Below are 22,128 nucleotides of genomic sequence, written 5' to 3'. Positions count from 1 at the left end.
CCCCTCCAGATTTTCCACCCTCACCTGTCCGAAGGAGACAAAGTTTCAAGTTATCAAAATACGAAACCCACAAAAATTTATTAAGCTTGAGGGGCTGAGGTGGCAAAGAGCTGTGTCTAGACTGCTTACTTAATAATAATTTGCCAAACAGCAACAACTGCAAACGAACAAACAAGCTAACACCAAAGGCATCTCATTTTGAGCGTCACCAGTAGCGGAATACACTGAGGGAAAGAGGGGTTATAGAGAATTTCAGTTACGTTTAGGAATGTCCTAAAACTTAAGTTTATGAAGAAGACTTCTACTTCTGCATAGATAAAAAAATGGTATTAATTATATTATTTGTAATTTATTATTTAATTTATTTATAAACTATTTTTATTATTTTAAAACAATTCTAATAATTCAAGAGAACATCATACATATAAAATAGCTTTTCTATAACTTATTTAGCCTTGTTTTTATCTGTATGCATCAAGAACGGCAAACGTGGCGTATACGCAATATTTGCTGTAATTTACACCAGCCAAAGTCGGATGGCAAGAGATGGCTGAGATGGCACATGGCTGTAAGAGAGCATGTCTTGCATTTAAAAAATACACACACACACCAACACAGTCAGCCAATGTCACTGTGTTTGTGTGGGTTATGACAAGTTGATCAAATGGCCACCGGATGTACAGCATAAAGATAGAAAGAATGTCGGTGGTGAAGAGGGACGAGGGGAGAGGGGGGCGAGGCCAGACAACCGGAAGGCAGCTCAAAATACTTTGGCCCAGCTTTTGTCACATTTTTGCAGGTTTTTGCATAAGCCTGGCCAATTTCCATCTGGATTACAATTCATTCCTTGTGGCTAAAGGCCAACTTTAAAGTGCGACGCAGGCGCCACCTAGCGGCAGGCTAGCAAACGCATTAGAATGCCGAGAAGTTTCCACAGACGTGTGCGAGTTTCCTCTGCTTTTCCACCTTCCCCACCCCCTTTTGGCCATCACAAACTCCGGGCAAAGGAAAACCGGAAAAGATGATTAATTCAAAGTTATTAGAAACATGACTGAAATTTATAATGGCCAAAGATCAAGAGATGTGGAGGATGGAACTCGGGGAAAAGCCAACAGAAATGGAAAAAGATGAGACCAAAAGCAAGCAAATGAGTTCTGAAGTCAAATTGGGAACTCAGGTGCAAAATATGCAACACCTTTTAAATAGCAAGATAACAATTTCTAAAAATCATAGATACTTTTTTCAAATTAAAAGTTTTAATGAATTTACAATTCTAAGCACCAACCACTTAGCCAAGCTAAGGGATAAATCAGCCCTGCTTAATTATATCTTCTGCAGAAGATAACAATTTAGCCACGAGGTTTTTAATTATTCATTTTCTGGGATAGAACATTGCACTTTGTTTTAGCTAGCCACTTAGATAAACACGCACACACATTTTAGCTTATCAGCACACGAAGTTGCAGAAATGGAAAAGGATATGGAAAGTCGGGGGGAAATCAAGGCGGGAAAGAGGAAAACCGCAGAATGCGGTTGAGCTGCAGAACCATTAATTTGTTTGTTGCCTCTTTTAACCCCCGAACAGGTTGCGAATGGAATGGGAATGCTGCGGGTGGCTGGTATCCTTAGACAATTTGAAATTAATATTTAAATGGCTATGCAAATTCACTGGCAGCTGAAAATGAGCAAGTGCCTGTGGAAATTGCTGCGGTCGCCAAGGAAGGAAACTATTTTCAACTTCACTGGGCAGCAGCATTTTCGCGTCTTTTCCGTTTTCTTTTCCCCTCTATTTATTGTTATTTTGTTTTTTGATAAGCCAACCAGTCAAAATTTGAATGAATAGTAAAAGAAAATAATACAAATTGATTGTGCAATACTTTCAACTCCTCTATTATTGAAATGAATTCTATTTAGAAAAGTTCTTAAGATTTGTAAAGCAAATATTATATTATTTTTTTTAATGGTTAATATTGTTATATAGACTTCAAAAATTTACAAAATAAATTAAATTTAAAACTTTAGTTTGCTTCAGAATTACTCCAATAAATACTAATACCCTCACACAAACTACAAATACTAAAATTTCCCCTCAGAGAATTTCTTTGAAATACTGGGAAGAGCTGTTCGAAAACCACTCAGTTGGTTTCCACTCAACTCTCTCAGCAAGCTCCGTCTCTCAAGAGCTTTCCTCCGAGAGACAATGGTCGGAAAAGAGATTTCCGAGAGCTTTACGCAAGGAGAGCGTTTGTTGTTGCTCAGTTTTTGAGGTAAACAACATATGGCAAAATATGGAAACAGGCGGCTGAAACTAAATTGCTCAAATATTGGTATTTGCATGGCCCAAACAAGAGGAAACTACGAGTATGTTAAGTGGGGGCAAACACAGGCGGAGCATATAATTTACAACATTTTTGAGAAAATATTCGAGCAGTTATTGCATAAATATGGCTTGTATAAACAAACGGAACACAAGGCTAAGAGCTCCTTCACTTTCACTTGGCTTTGGCCACTCTCTTTTGCCGCTCTCCCACTCTTGAGTGCGTCGGCTGGACTTGCACTTCCTTGCTTTTGCTTCCCGTCTAACAGCTGTTGGCAACATTTCCTCAACTGTTGGCCTTACAGTGCTGGCCCGCTTTTCGGCTCATTACTGAAAGCCGAGCTTCGGGCCGTTGAGCTAGAACCCAAAGTGCCGTTCGTGGCCAAGTTCGTTGAGTGCAAACTGCAGTTCGCCGCGACTGCGACGCCGGCGTCGAGTGCAACTATTGGCTTCGACCATCTGGCCGCCTCCGTTCGTATCTTCGTATCCGCGATTCTTGGCAACGCAACTTGGGAACTCGCAACTCGGAACCAGCTGCCTGCAACTCGCCGCTCGCAATCCGCCCAAGAAGCGCACTTTGATTGCAAGTGCCGCCCGCTTGTGCCGCCGCTTCTGCGATATAGATTCCGATTTTGCCTTCAGTCTCCAGCCGACTTCCTCTACGTGCGGTTCTCAGTCGCCAGTCGCCATTCGCCAGTCGCTAAAAGTTAAAAGTCGCCAGAATTCGTAGAATTAGCATTCGTTTCGCGCTTGCAGTTCAGCTTCTCGCAGCCGGGCGTTATCCTTTCGCCATCGTCGATATTGTGCAGGTCCTTTTCGCCCCTCAGTTGCGCGCGCGTCCAGCTCGCGATCTTTTTCCCGATCAAAACGGAACTCTGTGACAAAATAAAAACTGTTTAACAAGATTTTGGTGGACTTTACAGTGACTCAGAAAAAAATTGAACAAGCCAGATTGTGTGACAGGCTCAGAAAAGTTAAAACTTTAAGCAGCTTATCAACAGTTTTACTATAAGGGTTAAAAAGGTATAGTCTCTCTTTGGTTTAGAATAAGAAAATATTAAGGAACCTTAAACAGAGAATACAAAGTGTTATTATTTATTTTTAGTAAATTATATAACAAGTAAATATTTATATATTGAACATAAAGAAGCAGCAAGAAAATTTAGATTTGTTGTAAAAATGGTTGAATATTATTTTTATAATAACAACATAACTGATCAGATTTTATTTCCTTGAAAGTTTTTAATGGTTTTTTAAGTAATTTCAAATGCAAATGTTTCTTGCAATCAATCATTTTCTTAAAATTTAATTGTAGAAGTCCTCACTTATGCATCAAATATATTTTTTACGTCCGACATAAGCAGTTTTATGGTTTTCATAAGTTATAAGTTAGTTATATATTTAGTTTTTAATTTTGTTGTATTATTTAGTTATATATTTAGTTTTTAATTTTGCTGTATTATTTATTACCAAAAGTAAAAAAATTTATTTATTTAACTCAATAAAGCAATAAAGCACCCGAAAACCTAAACTTTTGTTTTGTTTGATTTTAAAGCATTGGAATTTCTTCTTTGAGCTATTTTGAAAGTTCAGCTGATTAGTTGAGTTGCTTTGAGGCCTTTAATTTATTGGAAGCTGGGGAACAAAGGAAGTTGTTGCCGTTTCGTTGCCCTCTCAAAACAAATTCCAAACTAAGTTGCAGGACACCGCCTCCATCATCATCACCATCATCATCATCCTCATCATCATCATCATCATCATGGTCGTGGCGAGGTATTGTTGGTTGTATTTTGGTACCAAATATCGTAACCGAAACCACAACATTCGACGTCAATCAGCAAAGCAGATTTCAATAGCTGTCCCAGAGTCTCCAAGTTGCTGCCGAAGTTGTTGTTCTGGCGATGCAGTTGTTGTCGGACAACATTCGCATTGCCTTCGGCCATCTGCTGGTGCCCCCCACAATTTTCCGCCCCCCTCCCCACTTTTCCGGCTCTCCTGTTCTCATCTCGGCATCTTCCAGCTGTGCCGAGCTGTTTCCGTTCATTGGCAAGAGTAGATTGGCCCATAAAGTTGCCAGTTGTTAGTTGCCAGTTCCAGTTTCGATTCGGTGCAATGGCAAGTGTTGAACGCCTTGCAGAAGATTTAACTTAAACAATCAACACGGTCCAAATTGGCTTCGCAATTTCTCTTTGCGACACAAAGTTTGTTCAGTCTGTAAAAATCAAAATTCAGTGTTAATTTCAACAGTATTTTAAATTTATAAGGCATAATGAAATTTGAGCTCAAATTAACACTTTCATAAACCACTTTTAGTAATAAATTTTCACCAGTGAACTGCCTTGAGTTGATTGCCTAATTAATCTTATTTTAAGACTAGGTTTGGTGTAACAAAGCAAAAGCAATTGATTGGATTCACGCCCTCTGCAGATTATTAATTTGTTTACTTGCACTAGTTCGACTAAAAATTCCCTTTCTATCGACTTTCAAATTGCTAACGTAATGGGCGATTTGCCATCACTAATACTGCACATATTAATTAAGAGTCCACACCTCGACGGCATTTTGCATTTAAACTGTCTGCAGGCGTCTCAGATTCGCAGTTGATACGCTTTTTTAATGGGTTATCTTATATAAATCTATCCTTGTTAAAACATTTGTTTTTCTTTTTACGTTCCGCCGACTCTCCGTACTTCCCTTCAATTGCCCAGGTAAGTCGAACAAAGGTCTCTGATTAGTGGAGCATTCACGGGAAAAGCTGGGGAAAGGGCGAAAAAGAAAATTTAAGTGGGAGAGCGGGAAGGGAGGGGGAATGGCAGTGCACTATGTGCTTTTATGATAAATGATTTGCGATTTGTGTGCATTCGTTTGAGTTTTATAGACGTTTCATTACCAGTCAGTTCCCCACCAGCGATTCCCGTTGGCGCATCGTAAAAAAATGATTCCGAGTGCAACGCAGAATCAAATCAAACTGCATGGAAAATTGCCATGAAAGGGGGCGTATTTTCCGGATGAAGGGCGGGCATTTGCATGGATTTTTAGCATCCAGTAATTTGGCTTTTAATGCATCACGGCGGTACTGTGCACAAAGTTGCCGTTCAATCGGCATTGATGAGATTGATCTTGCAACTTTGCAGCATGCAAACGCGAAAAAAACTTCAAATGGGATTCAGAGTACGGAAATTCAATTGAGAGAAAGGTAAACATTTAAACGGAAATACTACACATTAATGTAATACAAATTAAATAAGTATCGAAGTGAGTTTATCTGCTTGTTAATAAAGTCCCAATTGAAATGTGTAATTAACATTATAGATTCCAGAAAATATTCAATCTCTAGTAAAATTAAACTTAACAAAGTACAAGTCAAACTTATGAAATTGCGTATAATTTATTAATATTAAATGAATATTACATTTTGGCTAGTGATAGTTTTGTAATATAAAATATAATTGATGTTTAAAATAAAATCAACGGGAGAAACAAACCCCAAACTAATAATAAAGTTTAATTGAAATCCAATAATTTTGTGTAAACTGAAAACAATTAAACTTAAAACCACTCACAGTTCAAAACAAGGAATCAAACAAGTTCGAACAACGGTTGTGAAACTTTGAGCCACGAATCCATCCATCAAGTGGCGCGTGTGAAATCGATTGACTTGTTGACCACCTGAGAGGTGTTGACTGTTGACTGCTGACTACTGACTGCTGACTGCCATCAAATTCCGGGCAGCTTCCACTCGAAACGAGAGCCAAGGAATCAAAAGTTCTCCGGGGTCGTGGCAAGTGAGGCCACCACCACACACCCCACTTCCTTCGCGTTGAGCAGGACACACAAAAGGGGTTCGAAAAGGTGGTTCAGCACCCACCCCTGGGATGAAAAGGCAGTGACAAAGCCGTCACAGCAAGTATCGTGTTATCCTCTTGCCAAAGGACATGACGCTGTCTCCTCAATGGCTTTAAAATGCAGCAATTAAACCGCAATTTCTATAAAATACGAAAGAATACAATCAGGGTTGGGGGAGGGAGGTGAGTGGAGGGAGCGGGGACAACAATTACGAGATCCATTTAACTTTGGCAGGATGCGAAGAATGCGACACATGTCGCTAAAACTCGACGGGGAGCCAACAAAACTGGCGACACGCCGACTGAACTCACGAGAGGACACACTCGCATCCGCATTCATGTCCTGGCCGCGTTCAAAAGTCAGCAAACACGGAGTAAAATAAAATAAAAAAATAAAAAAATAAAAAAATAAAATAAAATAAGGCAAAATCATACGAAGCGGGCAGGGAAACTTTGCTACGTCGCTAAAAGCGCACAAATCTTTCCTTGGCAAGCTTTGCAAAATATGAACCAAAAGCAATGCACATAGAAGATTTTTGCTGACTAAAGAATAAGTTCAAGGATTTTTTAATAAGTAACATTTAATAACAATTTATTATACAGTTTATTAAATTAATAATTAGGCATTTCACATTTTATTTTAATAATTATCTGCTCCAATGGAATGCCAAAGAACTCCTTTTTTTCTTCGAGTGCAAGGACGACAGAGTCGCAGCATCAGACAATCAGCACAGGATGTTTTTGCGCTCATTATGCGCCAGCTGCAGCTGCAGAAAATTCTTGCATCAGCTTGTGTGTGTCCCTGTATCCTTTTGTTGATCCCTCACATAAACATTGAGCCAAAGAAGCTAAATGAAAGAAGCAACATTTGATACTCTTCTTTAATGCTAAAGCATTTTACTGCCTAACTTAACAAATCAAATGAAGAAATGTTGAAAAACCAAGTCATAAATAAATATTTTTTTAAAAATATAACTCCATTCTTAAATTGAAACCCCTTATTAACGAATGATTTGCTAACGAAATTGGCAAAATCCTATAAACAAAATATCCAACGAAGTGGACGTTTCAATTAAAGCGAGTAAATGTTACTGGCTTACAATGTGGTTAAATCGGTTCATTATCTGGGAACCAGTCGTGTATCGGTTATGAAATGGCAATAAAAACTGGCTACCAATCGATGGAGTCCGCCAATAAAAATGTTATTAAGCCGTGATTTTTTAATCGAAGTCAACTCGGTTCGATTTGTGAAACGTAACATTAATGGGATAGCCTGGAGATTAGATACAATATTGAATTTATTAGTTTTAAAAGAGTAATGCTATATACGAAATCATTTTACTTTGGTGTAAGTCTATTTTCGAACCACTTTTGAAATATTGAAATATATTTCTCATGTTAGGGCATTTATATATTGCATTCACTGAAAAGAGTATGCAATTGGGAACCAGCTGGAGATAAAAATGTCTATTCTGAGCTTTTTGTGTGTACGAGTATGTAAATAAATAAAAGTGATGTACTGTGCGTCCCTGCCGGTTGCATTCTTTGAGTGTGTTTTATTCGCAGGTGAGGGTGTGAGTTCAGGGGGGGGGATGTGAGTGGGAGTATGTGTGTAATTGAGTTTCACTTGGCGAACAGACGACCGTCTGACATTGACTTTATTCAGAGCAACGCCTGTTGGCAAGACAAACAACTGAGACACAACGACGCCGGGATTTCAGAGAAAGGGAATCGGAGAAATGGGGAGAAATGCGGAGAAAGGGATGTGCCCGTTTCAGATCTTATTTGCTGAAGTGCAAGCAGAAGTCAAAGGGGCTCTAATGCACTTTAGAATTATGTGAGCCATGACAGAGAAAGGCCAAAGAATTATGCGGATTGTTGTTCGCAACTTGTTTTGTGGCCCGAAACTTGCACTGAGATTAGGAAAATTGGTTTTACAAAATGTCTTGCTAAATTATGCATAGTTTTTATAAGCTTCAACGAACTAGAAATGTTTCCAAGCAATATTATTCAATAAGTGTGATATTGTGTTATCAACTGAAATATATATTGAAAATGGCATAAATAAAATACGTTTTTATTTTGAAATAGAACCACATCGAGTGCCAATTTCGGCGGTATATCCCTTTATGCAGTTCCTTAAATCCCGACCATCATTGACATAATTCCTCATCAACAGCGACATGAATATTTAGTATCTGCCGCAAATATGACGGGATTAAAACCATGAAAAGAAACGCCAGCATAATTGTCGAGTTTTGTGCAGCCAACAGCAGTCAAATGCGATTGACAAGCCCACAACACACAACACACCACACACAACATACAACACACACATATCGAAAATCGGGACGAGGTGCTAGAAAAGAGCCACAAAATCCACACAATACCAAACACCGATGCGACTGTGGTCGAGGGTGAAAATCTGGGGGAAAAGCTGAAATGATGAAACATCGGCATTTGCAACGGCAAAATACTGAATAAGTGATTCAATGAAGTGAATCGGTGATTGAATGCGAGCGAAGGGGGGGGGGGTTCGAAACGGGTTAGAGATTGGGGACTTTTCCGAAACCTTTTGTAGCCGATTTGCCTGCGATTATGGGGCTCTCATGCCTTCTGTGGAATGCTTGTATTTAGCACTCTTTTGGGCTTTCCTTTTTGGCAGGAAATACTCGAGGGATGAAAACGGGTATGCCAGGTGAAATGTGTTTAGTTTCTCTTCACAATTTCGGTGATTTTTTCCCATCTTGAGCGTCCTTCAGAACAGATTGTGGTGAAACCAGAAATGCAGTTTTTGTGAATGCGATTGACTGTGGGGTGAAGTGCAGGTGCTTTTCATTCAGAATTGTGATTTACTATAAACCTAACTGTGTTTATAATATGTGTTTATTTGGTTTAGCATTGAAAATAGATGTGTAATTGAGTTGTTTAATTGACTTATGTCCTAATGTCTGAAAATAATATGTATTTTTTGAAGATTTTATAATTTATTAGGTTATGTAATATATTTATATCTTACACTTTTGATTTTCGTGTATAAAGTTTTTATTAGTCTTTATTACTAATCCATTTTTTTTGGTACCTCTACTTCGATCACTCCCTGTGGAATTGTTTGCTGAATCTTTTGTCTTATTTTGGTGCTTGGTGTTTGGTGTTTGGGTTTGGGATTACTCTCTTTTTTAGTGTCGACTGTGCCTAATTTGGAGACCATTTCGCATCGCTAATGCTGCCACCAGTCGCGTGAGTTCGCGTCAGTTGGCAACAGCATTTCAGTGGCAGCCTGGCCAACATGCCAGACCGCTGCCACGCCCCCCAGCCCAACGCCCCCCTGGCCAGGGACCTCTCAATCGCCCCCCGGCGCCCCTCATCTCCGTTCCATGGCTGTCATGTCGCTGCATTCACTCGTGCATACATGAAAGTCAATTAAGCGTATTAAGTGTATGTGTGTGTGTGTGAATAACATGGGCATGTGTGAGTGTTCTGTCCCCAAGCCCCTTTCTCCGCCTCCCTGTATCGCGCTTATCATGACATTTCTTGGCATCGCCATCAAACAACAAACGCTGTACCTCCCCCCGATTTTCCCGATTTCCCGGATTTCACAACCCTTCGAACAGTCCAAACTTGCAACCCTTTTGCACGGCATTTTGCCTTGATTTCTGTCGCTTCGATTTCAGTGCGAATTGTTTGTGGCTGATTGCGGTTCTTAATTTGCTTAAAGATATCCCAGTAATGGAAGGGAGCAAAAGGTGGGGATTTCAAGGGACACGGAGTAATGGGATCGGTATTTGCTGGTTTCCCTGGGGAATTCAAAAGTTTATTTGATCTTTGGGTTTTGTCAATGAACTCCAAAGAAAACTGAAGTTTGAGTACATGAAAGTATAAATCAATTGGTTTATACTTATGCTTGTATTTACTTTTACACTTTATGTTCAAGAAAAACTTTAAAATACCATAAAGCTGCAAATTCCTCAAATGAGTGTCAACTAATCTGCCATAATGAATAAAATTAAACTTAATACTAAGTGTTAAGACCTTAAAACGAAAATTTTAAATTGCATTATTATTAGAGGAAAGTTATCTATTCTATAATCATGTATTCGTACATGATCTTGTTAAAAAATACTAAGTAGCAACATTCTATAAGTCATTATTTAACGATTATACCGATCCCTATTTAAGATTCGTGTTAAATATTACGTTCATCCTTGACTCTTCTTACTGGGAATCAAACGATTGTTGTGTTGAGCAAATATTTACAAATTCTCATTAGGTTGGTTTGCTTTTCAAACAGCAACTCCATTAACATATCCCAGTGGCAGTGATGCCGCTCCTCTCATCTCCTCATCTTTCGTCCTTCATCCTTCACGCTTCCATTCCACCACTGTTTCTTGCCGTTGAACAGAAGACACAAAATTACGCATACGCAATGTGGTACAGGGGCGGTGGTGGTGGCAGGACTGTTGCATTCGGCAAAGTGCAGAGGATAAGCCGAGCACACGCACACACACTTATGCACTCTCTCACACACACACGCACACTCGCAGAGCAGCCAGGACACATGTGAGTCTCCTTTTGGAGTGTTAATTGTCGTATGCAAATTTTTGCGCATGCACAAAATGTAACAAAACACGATTTTGAAAGATGCAAATTGGGTGTTGTTGCTGGAGAGGGGGTGAAGTGTCAAAATAAGCTTTAAATTACGACACCCTTCAGCCCACTTCCAACCCCAGTCCCGATTCCAATCCCAATCCTGCCCCCTTGAGCTGCTGATCCTGCTCCTGCTGCAGACGTGCGATGTAATTTGCAACTGACAAGAGTGAAAGTTATGCGAAGGCCAGCACAAAAAGTGTCAGGATCTGGGATGGAATTGGGTGTAGAATGGAGGATGGTGGGTGGGGGAATTCGGGGGACGACCAGGACCTGCAGTGGCTTCAATTCGGTTCGTTTTTGGCTGCCAGGGACAGCCGCATGCGTGATTGTGACATTTGATTAGGTTGCCTTTGTCGAAATGTTAATTTGTCCATTGAAGGTGAGTCCTGCATGCAGGATGCTGGATGCCAGGACTCTGGCCGGGGACATTTATCAAGCCGGGGCCGAGGACTGCCTCCAAATTGTGGCATATTGTTAGTGGCCAAGGGGGAAAACAATGCCTGCCGTTGACTGCTGCAACTCGGATAATTATCGATTCAAAGCCAGCCCCAAGATCGCATAACTTAGGCGGCTAAACGGCTGGAGTTTCAAATGGGGGGGAAATGTTGGATTTAGCCGGCGTCATTTTCAAATTGAGACAAATTTGCCAGCGCCATTGCCGAATTTACTTAAGGCCATCTCACTTATTACACAATTGACAAAAGACAGAGACGCATAATTGCCGTATAATAATCATAATCCCCACAAAGCAAACACACACAATGTCTGCCAACTTGTCCACTAATTAAGAAGACAAACTCCGGCACTGTGTGGATTTTTGAAGTGAACTATTTGGGCAGGACTTGTGCCAATATACGTAACTTAGTTTCGGCTGTGTTCTTAATAATGCAAGTCCTTCCATCTCCTGCTCCCCTTCTCCCCTTGTCTCCTTGAGCAGCACTTCATTTGGTATTCAAATGACTCAGTTAACTCCGATAGATATCCAGCTATAAACTGGATTCTGGGGCTCTGTTTGCGAATGATTAGTTAACTGAATAAGATAGGGGGCTTAAATTGATATGTGGGGCTAAGTATTTAATTAGAGCAATAAATAATAAAAGATAAATGTATGTTTTCGGTTTTAAGGAAAGGATAATATAAATAGTTTTGGCAGCTTTGATTGCACTCGACTTGTAGATTTTATTTTGACAATTTAATTAAGTATTTTCTTTTGGAAAACTCGTTTGTTTATTAATCGTAATTAATGCACTTTGAAAGTAAGGTCCTTCCAAAGTGTCCTGAACGCACCATCCATTTTAAATGGATTTCATGACAATAAAGTTAACAATTCAGCTGCAGCAAATCATGAAGTTGATGCTTTAATGGCTTGTACCATTAAAAGGCAATAAACTCCAGTGTTTTGCCATTTTGAATTCTCCTGCAACACCATCAGCTGAAAACTTCCGTTTATGGACGATCTGCCGCCTAACCCTATATCTTTTTATACCCTTGCAGAGGGTATTATAATTTCAGTCAAAAGTTTGCAACGCAGTGAAGGAGACATTTCCGACCCTATAAAGTATATATATTCTTGATCATCATCACCAGGAGAGTCGATCTAGCCATGTCCGTCTGTCCGTCCGTCTGTCCGTCCGTTTCTACGCAAACTAGTCCCTCAGTTTTAAAGCTATCTGCTTGAAACTTTCCCAAAAGTTGTCTTTCTATTGCAGGTAGTATATAAGTCGGAACGAGCCGGATCGGGCCACTATATCATATAGCTGCCATATAACTGAACGATCGGAAAAGCCATAACTTTGGTGTTTTTAAAGTTAGGAAGTTGGGATTTTCTATGGGTTTTATTTTTGGCTAATCAATCCGACCTACCAAATTTCATAGGGATCGGACGACTATATCCTATAGCCGCCATATAACTGATTGATCGGAAATGCCATAGCTTTGGTGTTTGTAAAGTTAGGAAGTTGGGATTTTCTATGGGTTTTATTTTTGGCCAATCAATCCGACCTACCGAATTTCATAAGGATCGGCCGAATATATCTTATAGCTGCCATATAACTGAACGATTGGAAATGACATAACTTTGGTGTTTTTAAAGTTAGGAAGTTGGGACATTTTATGAGTATTAAGAATACATCATATGAATAATTTTGGACAATATAATTTATAAAATATTCTGCAAGGGTATATCAACTTCGGCTCCGCCCGAAGTTAGCTTTCCTTTCTTGTTTTTTTTTTTTTTTTTTATATTTCGCACAAAGTGTCAAGTGGTTGAGTGGCATATTCGGTCCCCTCCTCCGAGCGAAAATGGAGCCGGGTAAAAAAAGTGCCAGGAAGCCAAACAGCCGACATTTCTACGTGCCAGACATTCAAACCGCACACCCACACTCACACCCACAGTCCCTTATACGGGGGCCTCACTGTGCACATTTCCAGCTCAATTGCGCGCTCAATGAATAATTTAGTTGAAATTTTCAGCGCACTTTTTGTCATGTTGGGAGTCTGTGTGTGAAACAGAGTGCAATCCACCCAAACTCCAGCCCATTCAGTCATAAAATTTATGCGATTTCCCCACACTTTATAACCCAACTGAAAAAAATTTGCCTCGCGCAACAGTTGAAAATGTTCTAAACTCAAACTCCCTCGAGTTTTGGAAAGAGGATTGCACCATGTCTGGGTCGTAAATAAATTTTGTGATATTTTGTGAAATAATTTTAACAATTTGTAGTTGTTCAGAAATTATTATTATTACTTTCGACGATTTATGCCGATGTTTGTTGAAAGAAATGACGTCGAAGTGGATCCTAATCCTGAATTGCATCCTGTCATAAATAAAACAATGGCTTAACAACTTTTTTAATTGCAAATTAGTATAATTTGTGGCATTATTGTTATTAGAAATTAATTCTACTTATTAATGGTAATCATAATTATAATTTAAGATCAAACATAATTTTTTTTGGAAGTTTTACTGATGCTTTTCACCTTGAATTAAAATTCCATTAAACTCCTTTCTCGATGTCGGATCAATTTGCTTTAAACCTGACGGATTGAAAGACAAAGTGTGTGTGATATGGAGCTGGGAACAAAGGCAATGCTCATAATTCCGAGTTTGAAAAGTGAAAAGCCCATTAATCATATGCCCAGAGCCTTTCTGACCCAAAGGCTTGCCCAGTGACTTGGACCTACAGCAGAAAAAAAGTGAAAGAACTGCAACAATTTCGGTTGAAGGCGAAGAAAAGCCAAGGCGAAGCTGATGACCAAGGGAGGGGGGCAAGGGGAGAGGGGGACGCACTCATAAATCATAAAATTCCAAGCCCGTCGTCGTCATCTATATAATCTTGGCCAAGGCCCGTGGCTACTGAAAGGTATCCGGGGCATTTTCCCGGCTATGATGCTGCAATTTGTAGCTGGTAAAGTGTGAAATTGCGTTGGCAACGCGAATTGTTTCCTTTTTTTTCTGGTGGCCATTCAATGGATATTTCTCCTAAAGTTGTGTGTACTTTGCCGTTTAATTGGTTAAAACATTTGCCAACTTTAACGCAAGTAAATCCCCAAATAAATCAATTAGGCCCATTTAAAACCAAGGAGACCCACTCCCCAATCCATTTGAACTCGACCTGCACCAAGTGTTGTCCTGTGGCAGAAATGCCAGACGCGCTGGCTAATTGATATAAACGACTGTCTCCTACGGTTCGTAATACAAAATACAAACGGAACAAAAAAGTAATGGAAACGTTTACGGGGAAAGGTAACAGGGAAAGGATCCGGCACAGCTTTTACTGACTTGGCTTCTGTTCTTTTTATTAAAATTTATGCCTGGGCCCCCGGATGAAAGTTGCATTTTTTTCCAGACCTTCAACCTTTAAGTGTTTGGTCTAGGGAAATTTCGCACATCCATCCTGGAAATGCGAAAGTAGCAGCAGCAACAGCAGAAGCCTAATGCAATTCCACACCATTATTTTCACCTGCCAGGTTTTAGCAGAGCAAGCCAGACTCGAAGCGAACCGAAGCCATGAATCGCTCCAACTTTGAAAACCACTGACATGCAACAGAATTTATAATCGCATACGAGGTAACAGTATCCCAGTTGCTCCTGCAACGGACTCCGCTTTCCATCATTAGGGAGGGAGTTATGATAGGCGAAAAATATCATACCCTGGGGTTATAACAGATTGTTTTGATCTGGAGGGTTCTTTTTAAAGTCATTGTCTTTAAAAGGTATTTAGACTCCTAAACTATAAATAAGTTTCTAAAATTATTGAACAGATACTGATGGTATGTCGTAAACAGGTATTAAAGGGACTAGAAATAAAGACTATTAGTAAGATTTTATAATACCTTTATCTTTACACTTACTAATACGGTTTAAAAATATTTTTTATAATTTATATATATTTATATATATTTTTTAAATTTATATATATTTATATATATTTTCATAAAATTATATATTTTAATTACAAAACTCCTCGCGATACCGAAAAACCCCTTAAAAGCGTATTGAGCTCACAAATTTTGCGTATGCCGGTTATGAGCGTGGGTGTCACAAAGTGGGCGTGTCGATTGCATCACGCCGCACACGCAAACAGAGTGAAAGAGAGCGAGAAGGGTGAGGTGAAAGAGAGGGAGGAAGGTGAGGTGAAAGAGAGGGGGATATGCCAAAACCTGGGCATCGTTCGCCGGTGTCGGCTGCAAAAGTGCGTGTCTCGATTTCTACATAATTAAACTACGTCAGCTTGTCCGTAGCAAGCGGCTGCCTGTGCCCCGCCATCCCCCCTCCACTCCACCCTTTCTCCAGGTCTTTATCCACCCCCTACCCCTCCCCCTTCCCCTCTCTTTATTACCACTTCCGGCTTGCACCGGTTCAAAAACACAGTTTGGCTTGGTTTAGTTGGCCGTTGGTTCGGTTCAGTTCGGTTCGGTTCAATTCAGTTCAGTTCGCCTCGGATCGTATGGTTTCCATTTCGGACCCCGGCCTCCTGGATTCTGGATTCCGGATTCAGGATTCTGAATTCTGGACTCTGCCGGACAACTTTGGCGCTAAAACTTTTTAATGCACGTGCCCGGGCAAAGGACGTGCGGGGTGTTAATGGGTGGGCGCAGAAAAGGGCAGGTGAGCAGGTGCATTGGCAGACAGGTTGACTTTGCAATTGATCAGGCGACCAATGCGTCAGTCAATAAAGCAATTTATAGTGGGGAAATTAAGACTGCATTGCCATGAGTTTCTAAAAACTATGTTGCCTTAATTAGCTAAGCAGATGTTAATCAATGTTTGTAGAATCACATTTTAAGATTAATTAAATGAGGTATTTAAATAGCTTAAAGGTATAACCATCTCTTCAAATATACATTTCCAAATAATGTTGTAAAATTATTTAATATGCTTATATACTTTTTGACTTATTTTTCAATTTTTAAAACTGTGCTAAAATTATAGAAATTTTTTTAAGTATTCCAGTTACTAGAACATTACTCTGATCAGGTTGATTTGGCTGTCCAAGTTCTTATGAGCATTTTTAAGTTCTACTCTAACTTTGGTGCATTTAAAATATTTTAGAAAAAATTGTTTAGCTGAGTAATTTGTATAAGATCTTTAAAAGCATTGAGCAACGTCTATAATCTTAAAAAAGGTTATAACATATTGAAGGCATGGTCTTTTATTTGAACTATTCTGATAAACACTCAGCTCATGCCGAGTTAACTTTAAACTGATTACTAATTCAGTCCTACTTCATGGCCTGAGGCATATCAAACTTGCAAAAACCAATTAGAAACATTTGTGGGGTGCACACTTGGCCTGCAGTTTTGTGTCTTGGTTGCCGTTGGAGTAACTGCGTCTGGCTCGTTTGCACGAAAATTTGCTGGAATTATTTCGAGCAGTTCTAAATTTCGCAATAACGAGCCGCATTTGACGGGCATACAAATTGCACAGCCCCTTCCCCTCCCCATCACCCAGCATCATCTGGGCCTTGGCTTTGCAAACTTTGGGTGCGTGAGTGTGTGTGAACTTGTTCCTTCGATTCCGCAAAGTTTGGCCCGAAGGATACTACATAATTAAATAGCTGAAGCAGGCCACATGCAGCGCAACAACGAATGGGATTACAACAATTTAAGTTGCGCCATCTTTGGCAAAGATTTGGCCAAACTCAAGTGGGAAAATATTTGTGCAAAGTTTTCAGTTGGTTTTGTTTTTTTCTTGTTTTTTTTTCCCATTCAGCCCTTGTCTTGGCGGTTTTCTTTGGCGTTTTCCCCTTGTTTTCCCCCGCTTTTTATGCTGTGGCAATCTTTTTGATTTAGCTGCGGAGCCATTAACACGGATTGATTGCCCCAAAGGACAAAAGACGGCAAGTGGCTTAAAGGACAAGCGTCAAGCGTTTCCCTGGGCAAGGACATCGCCTGTGGGTGGGTGGAAAAACCAGCAGAAGGGGGGTGGAAAATTGGACTGGGCCAAATGGATGGTGGTGTGCGTGCAAAGAAATTGAAAAGTGGCTGCCTGTCGACGTCTCTCTCACGCACTTGCACCCAATTTTTTGCCCTTTGGCTTTCGGCAATTGATTCGAGTTTGATTTCTCCACGTTTTTTCACTGGCTCTTGGCTGTCGCAGCAGATCGGTTTACGGTTTACCAGTCTGCTGTCTATAGAGATTAATCCCCATAATCCCATTAGCGCGGGAAACGAGTAGATCCCCAAGAAAATAGGATTAAAGTTGGAGTTCATACAGTGGTGTTTATATTGTGGAATTTATAGATGCTTCATAGACTGTTTATGGTATTGGATCTAATAGAGAACTTAGTAGATATATTAAAAAGAACATTGAAATACTCAATTATAGGACTTATATACGATTTGTAGGGAATTGGGAATTAGATAGGTTTATAATAAGATATAAATTAATTAATAACAATATATAGATGCTTTATAAACTGTTTATGGCATAGGTTGTAGTAGAGAACTTAGTAGATATTATAAGAAGAATATTAAAATACTCAATTATAAGACTTATAAGATATTGGGAATTATTTAATTGTATAATGTGATATAAAATAATTAAGAAAAACTTACTATAATGTGATATAAAATAATTAAGAAAAACTTACTGTAATCTACTAAATAAAAATCAGTCTCTCATTACAAAAGTAACTCCTGGCTAATGTGTTAGCTAGCTATATTAACTTTCTTTCACTGGCTTGGGAAATTGTGAACAAAGTCTCGTGACAGGAATCGCTTCACAGCTGGGCCATAAAATGCCAACCAATTTTTCAGCAGAATGTTATCGATTAAACAGCCGAACCACGGAAAGGTTCTTTCCTGGCAACCCCTAATTTCCCACATTTCCCCCTTTTCCCGCCTTTCCCACCCACACATGCTAATAAGAAAAGCTTTGTTGTGCATTTCCTTCCGGTTACGTGGCCAGACGTTGAGGCGCATTTGCGAAATTGAAGACGAAGTGCCAGCACCATCAGAACTGCGGGCAAGCCTTAAAAACGTAAATTGAAAACTTTGTCGGTCGGTTTGGCCGAGTGTGTGCCATACATAGTATACACACACACACACCAAGGTGTGTGTAAACTAGCCCCACTGTGCGTGCCCTGTCAACATAATTCAGCCCTTGATTGAACGGAGCTGCAGGCCATAAAAGCGACAGTAGACGACATAAAACGAGGCACCGTTTTGTCGCGGAAACTTTGGCTAGTTTTAAAATCAAATGCCTCATTTGTGGGGCTTGCAACCCGGAGTCGCAAACACCCGGAGAACCCGCAGAGATTAATTTGTTATTGCCGCCCTGAACGACGGAGCTGTGGCTCTGGAATTTTTAGCGCAGCACTAAAGGTGCAAAGGAATTTAATTAAATGTTCTTCCCGTTGCGAAAAGTTTTGCAGCACTGCAGCCGGGGCTCCAGGACTCGCAGGACTCCCAGGACAATGCCATCTAGTTGTCAGGCAGCCATTTCGGTGGTCGCCTCTGCCTTTTCCCCTTCACGAACCAGGCTCAATAAACTAAACAAATTTGCAGGAGCCTAGGGCCCCGACTTTCGCATAAAGAACAACCGAATGGGACAAAGCCGGTGCAGAAATGCAAACAAAAGTCACTTGTCCTGGTTGAATTGAAACTGAAAAGCGGAGAGGAAAAACTAGTTGGCTGGCATTTCGATTTTTGAGTTTTATTTTTACCCCCATACTTTTATAAGCCCAAGTCAGAGACTTGACTGCATTTAGTCTGTCATATTTCTACAAATCATATGGATTCATATCGAATAAGAAATAAAAAACATTTTAAGAAATATCTTTTTCTACAAAAATTATTAGTAATAAAAAATTATTAACCAAAACTGTTCCAAAAAAATTTATAGGCAATACATAAATGGTTTTTACTTAATATTTGGACCAAAAATGTATGTGGGATAATACAAATTTGGATTTATTAATACGAATGATTTAAAAATGACTTTAAATGATAATTGAGACCAACTTCTTAACCGCATCAGAAAGATAATGACATATATTTTTATAAAATTGGTACATATGTACTATTATGTCAAATTAAATTGAATTTTGATTATTGTTTTGTATTTTTTGGCACCAAATATAAGTTTAACTAGAAAATCTTCTATAATCCATGAAATCAGTATTCCATTGCATTCCACCAAAATTTGGATAAAAACTTCTCCTTAAATCTATGCCTAATTGATCTTTAAGACTTTAGCACATTACATGGCCATCGATTTGAACTCGTTTTTGGCAGAACTTCAAAACGGATTGCTGTCGAACCACATCCGTCATAATCAACTGGGAAGCAGTCCGGCTTTGACCACAAAGCCAGCCACCTCCCCAACTCCAAAGGTTCCGCCTTCGACCGGCCAACAGACATCGACATCGACATCGACATCTGCATCTGCATGCCGTTCACTGGAGTTTAAAGAGTTCATAATCCAAAGTGTACACAAAACCAGACGATGGAGCTGCATCCCGGCAGCCAGGAGCTAGTAAAACAAACTGATCAATGGGCTATAATACGACAGACGGGCGGACCAGGACATCACTTCAGTCGGGGAAAGGGGAAAGGGAAGCAGCCTGGCCGCCGGAAAAGCCAGACAGACAGAACATGGACAGCTGGCATGAAAAATTATTTACTGCAAGAAAAATCGCATGCAACATTTTGCAGCCAACGAGAGTGGGAAAAATTTAGTAGAGAGGGGCTTTTACAGAACTAGAGCAGTTCACGTGATTGTAGGAACAAATTTAGAATTATTAAAATGGGGAAACTAAACATTGAAATAAAAAACCCCTAAGTTTTAAGAAGTAAATGATTTGGAAGGCACTTATTCATTGCTTTAGTTATCTAGTATTTCCCCATTAAATATAATATTTTCAGTCATTAAAAAGTATATGCATTTATAGTATCAGTTCTTGGAACAAAAACTCTTGACCTTTGACCTTTTAAATAAAATAAATTTTAATAATGTCATATAATCAAAATTATTTTTATTAAGTTTGTTTTTTTAACGTATCATGTAAATGTATATATGTAAATTTTTTTTGCGAATGTCCTGACAATAAAAGTCAATTTTCGTGTCACGCTGCCATCTCTTTGGGTGGCAGGACCCTAAGGGCACAATGTGAGTGACGACGCATTGAGAGCGGGTTATGTGCACCACCACCCACCAGTAGCACCCCCGCACCACCCCATCTGCCACCGAAAACCCGATGACCAGCCGCATGATGAAGTTGCCAATGATGACGGTAGCTGGTCGCTGGTCGATGGAAAGCGGAAAACTGGAGACCGAAGGCTGAAGGCCGAAGCCCGTGCGAATGCGAATGCCGATGAGGATGACTGTGCAGGCGACACAATAATGCCGCCATTAATCTTCTGGCACGACTGATTTGTTTGACTTACGGCTCACGGCGACAGGCGGTAGCGGGGGGAGTGGGAAGGGGGAAAGGGTCGCTGGGAGGGGGTTTTCTGATGGCCGAGACAGCCACGGCTTTAACCAGCAACTTGCCAACGCACATTGCAAAATAATTTGTGTAAATCATTGCGCTCTCCGCCAGCAGTGCATTATATAAGGCAAATCCCACTGCGAAGCCGGCCATCAACACTCAGCCTGTTTTGACAGTTGTCGCCATCGCACTGCGACAGCGCGACATTCATAATTTGGGTCTTGTTAATGAAAGGTTTTCCAAATACCCACAAGCGTTGAAAGCTAAGCCACACTCAGCGGAAAATTGAGTTAATAGCAAAGAAAATTATAGGAAGTAAAAGTATAAATATCTATATATTCAATGGAGATGCAAAAACTTGGTAAGAGCATTACAAAATAAAGTGTTGGACTGTTAATGCAGTACTACTGTATATAATCAGAATAAGTTGTTTATTCTTCTATAAATATTTAAAATATATACTTATAATTTATTGTTGTATTTTCTTTACATTTAATAACCCAGAAAACAAATAACTATGGTGTTGATTAAATTGCATTTAATAAAAAGAAACAAACATCCCAATGAAGTGCCTTTCACATATTTGTGCATTGCAGAAAATTAAATTATATATAGTTTTTAATAGCTGCTGCTCAGTGTAAACAAGATGTCGCAACAATTTGCAGATTTTATAACAAATGCTCACCGCATGTTCGACAATCATTATATCACACTCATGTGCGTTGCGGCTATCTCTGTATCCCGCTCCCCCTCCCCCTCCGAGTTTATAGCCCCTCTTCCACCGCAAACCACCGATGAACTATCACTCAGACTCACCATCATTCAGTTTTGGTCTCTGAAATGGACTTGTTCAACTATCCGATTGGCCAGCAAAAGCGAAAACGAAATACGAAAAGCGAAGCCAATCCCTGTTACCAAAGACAACCGCAAATTACTCTCCACTTGAGTGCGAAAATTGCAGTGGAAATGAGGGAAAATGGGTGAATTTTGAAGGGAAGGGGGAGGGGGTATCCAGAAAAGGCAGTGGAGTGAAAAAATTAGGTTGCCAGTTTCTGCACTTTGATCTGATGTCTCTGGACTGCGATGTTATTGAAATGCTAACAAGGATGCATTAATCATCTGGAGAATGGTCATTGGTTCAATATTTTACCAACAAAACTTGTTATTTTTAAAGTAAACTGCACTTACTTTTCTAAATAAAATGTTAACTGCCCATGACCAACATAAAAAACTAAAAATAACCGTTTACCTCGAAGTCACTAAATTATTACCAAACTTTTTATTTATGCACCTGCAGCGTCATCTTAAATCTCCACATAAAAGCCTTTAATTCGTTGGGTCTTTTTGGGAAAAGAAAACCCATTTTCCTGGGCATTGTGCA

General features: G+C 39.7%; 1 protein-coding gene across 1 annotated transcript in view; it reads left to right on the top strand.

The window, feature by feature from the left end:
• The first annotated feature begins 5,004 nt into the window (after nucleotides 1–5,004).
• Nucleotides 5,005–22,128, top strand: part of LOC108051185 (protein muscleblind) — a 160,931-nt gene continuing 143,807 nt past the window's right edge. The window contains exon 1 of the mRNA XM_017133176.2: nucleotides 5,005–5,025. The gene's annotated coding sequence lies outside the window, so the exon portion shown is untranslated. The remainder of the gene's footprint in view (nucleotides 5,026–22,128) is intronic.

This window comes from Drosophila rhopaloa, unplaced genomic scaffold (assembly GCF_018152115.1).
Source record: "Drosophila rhopaloa isolate 14029-0021.01 unplaced genomic scaffold, ASM1815211v1 contig_115, whole genome shotgun sequence".
NCBI classification, from domain to species: Eukaryota; Metazoa; Arthropoda; class Insecta; order Diptera; family Drosophilidae; genus Drosophila; species Drosophila rhopaloa.
This window is presented reverse-complemented; position numbering and strand designations above follow the sequence as displayed.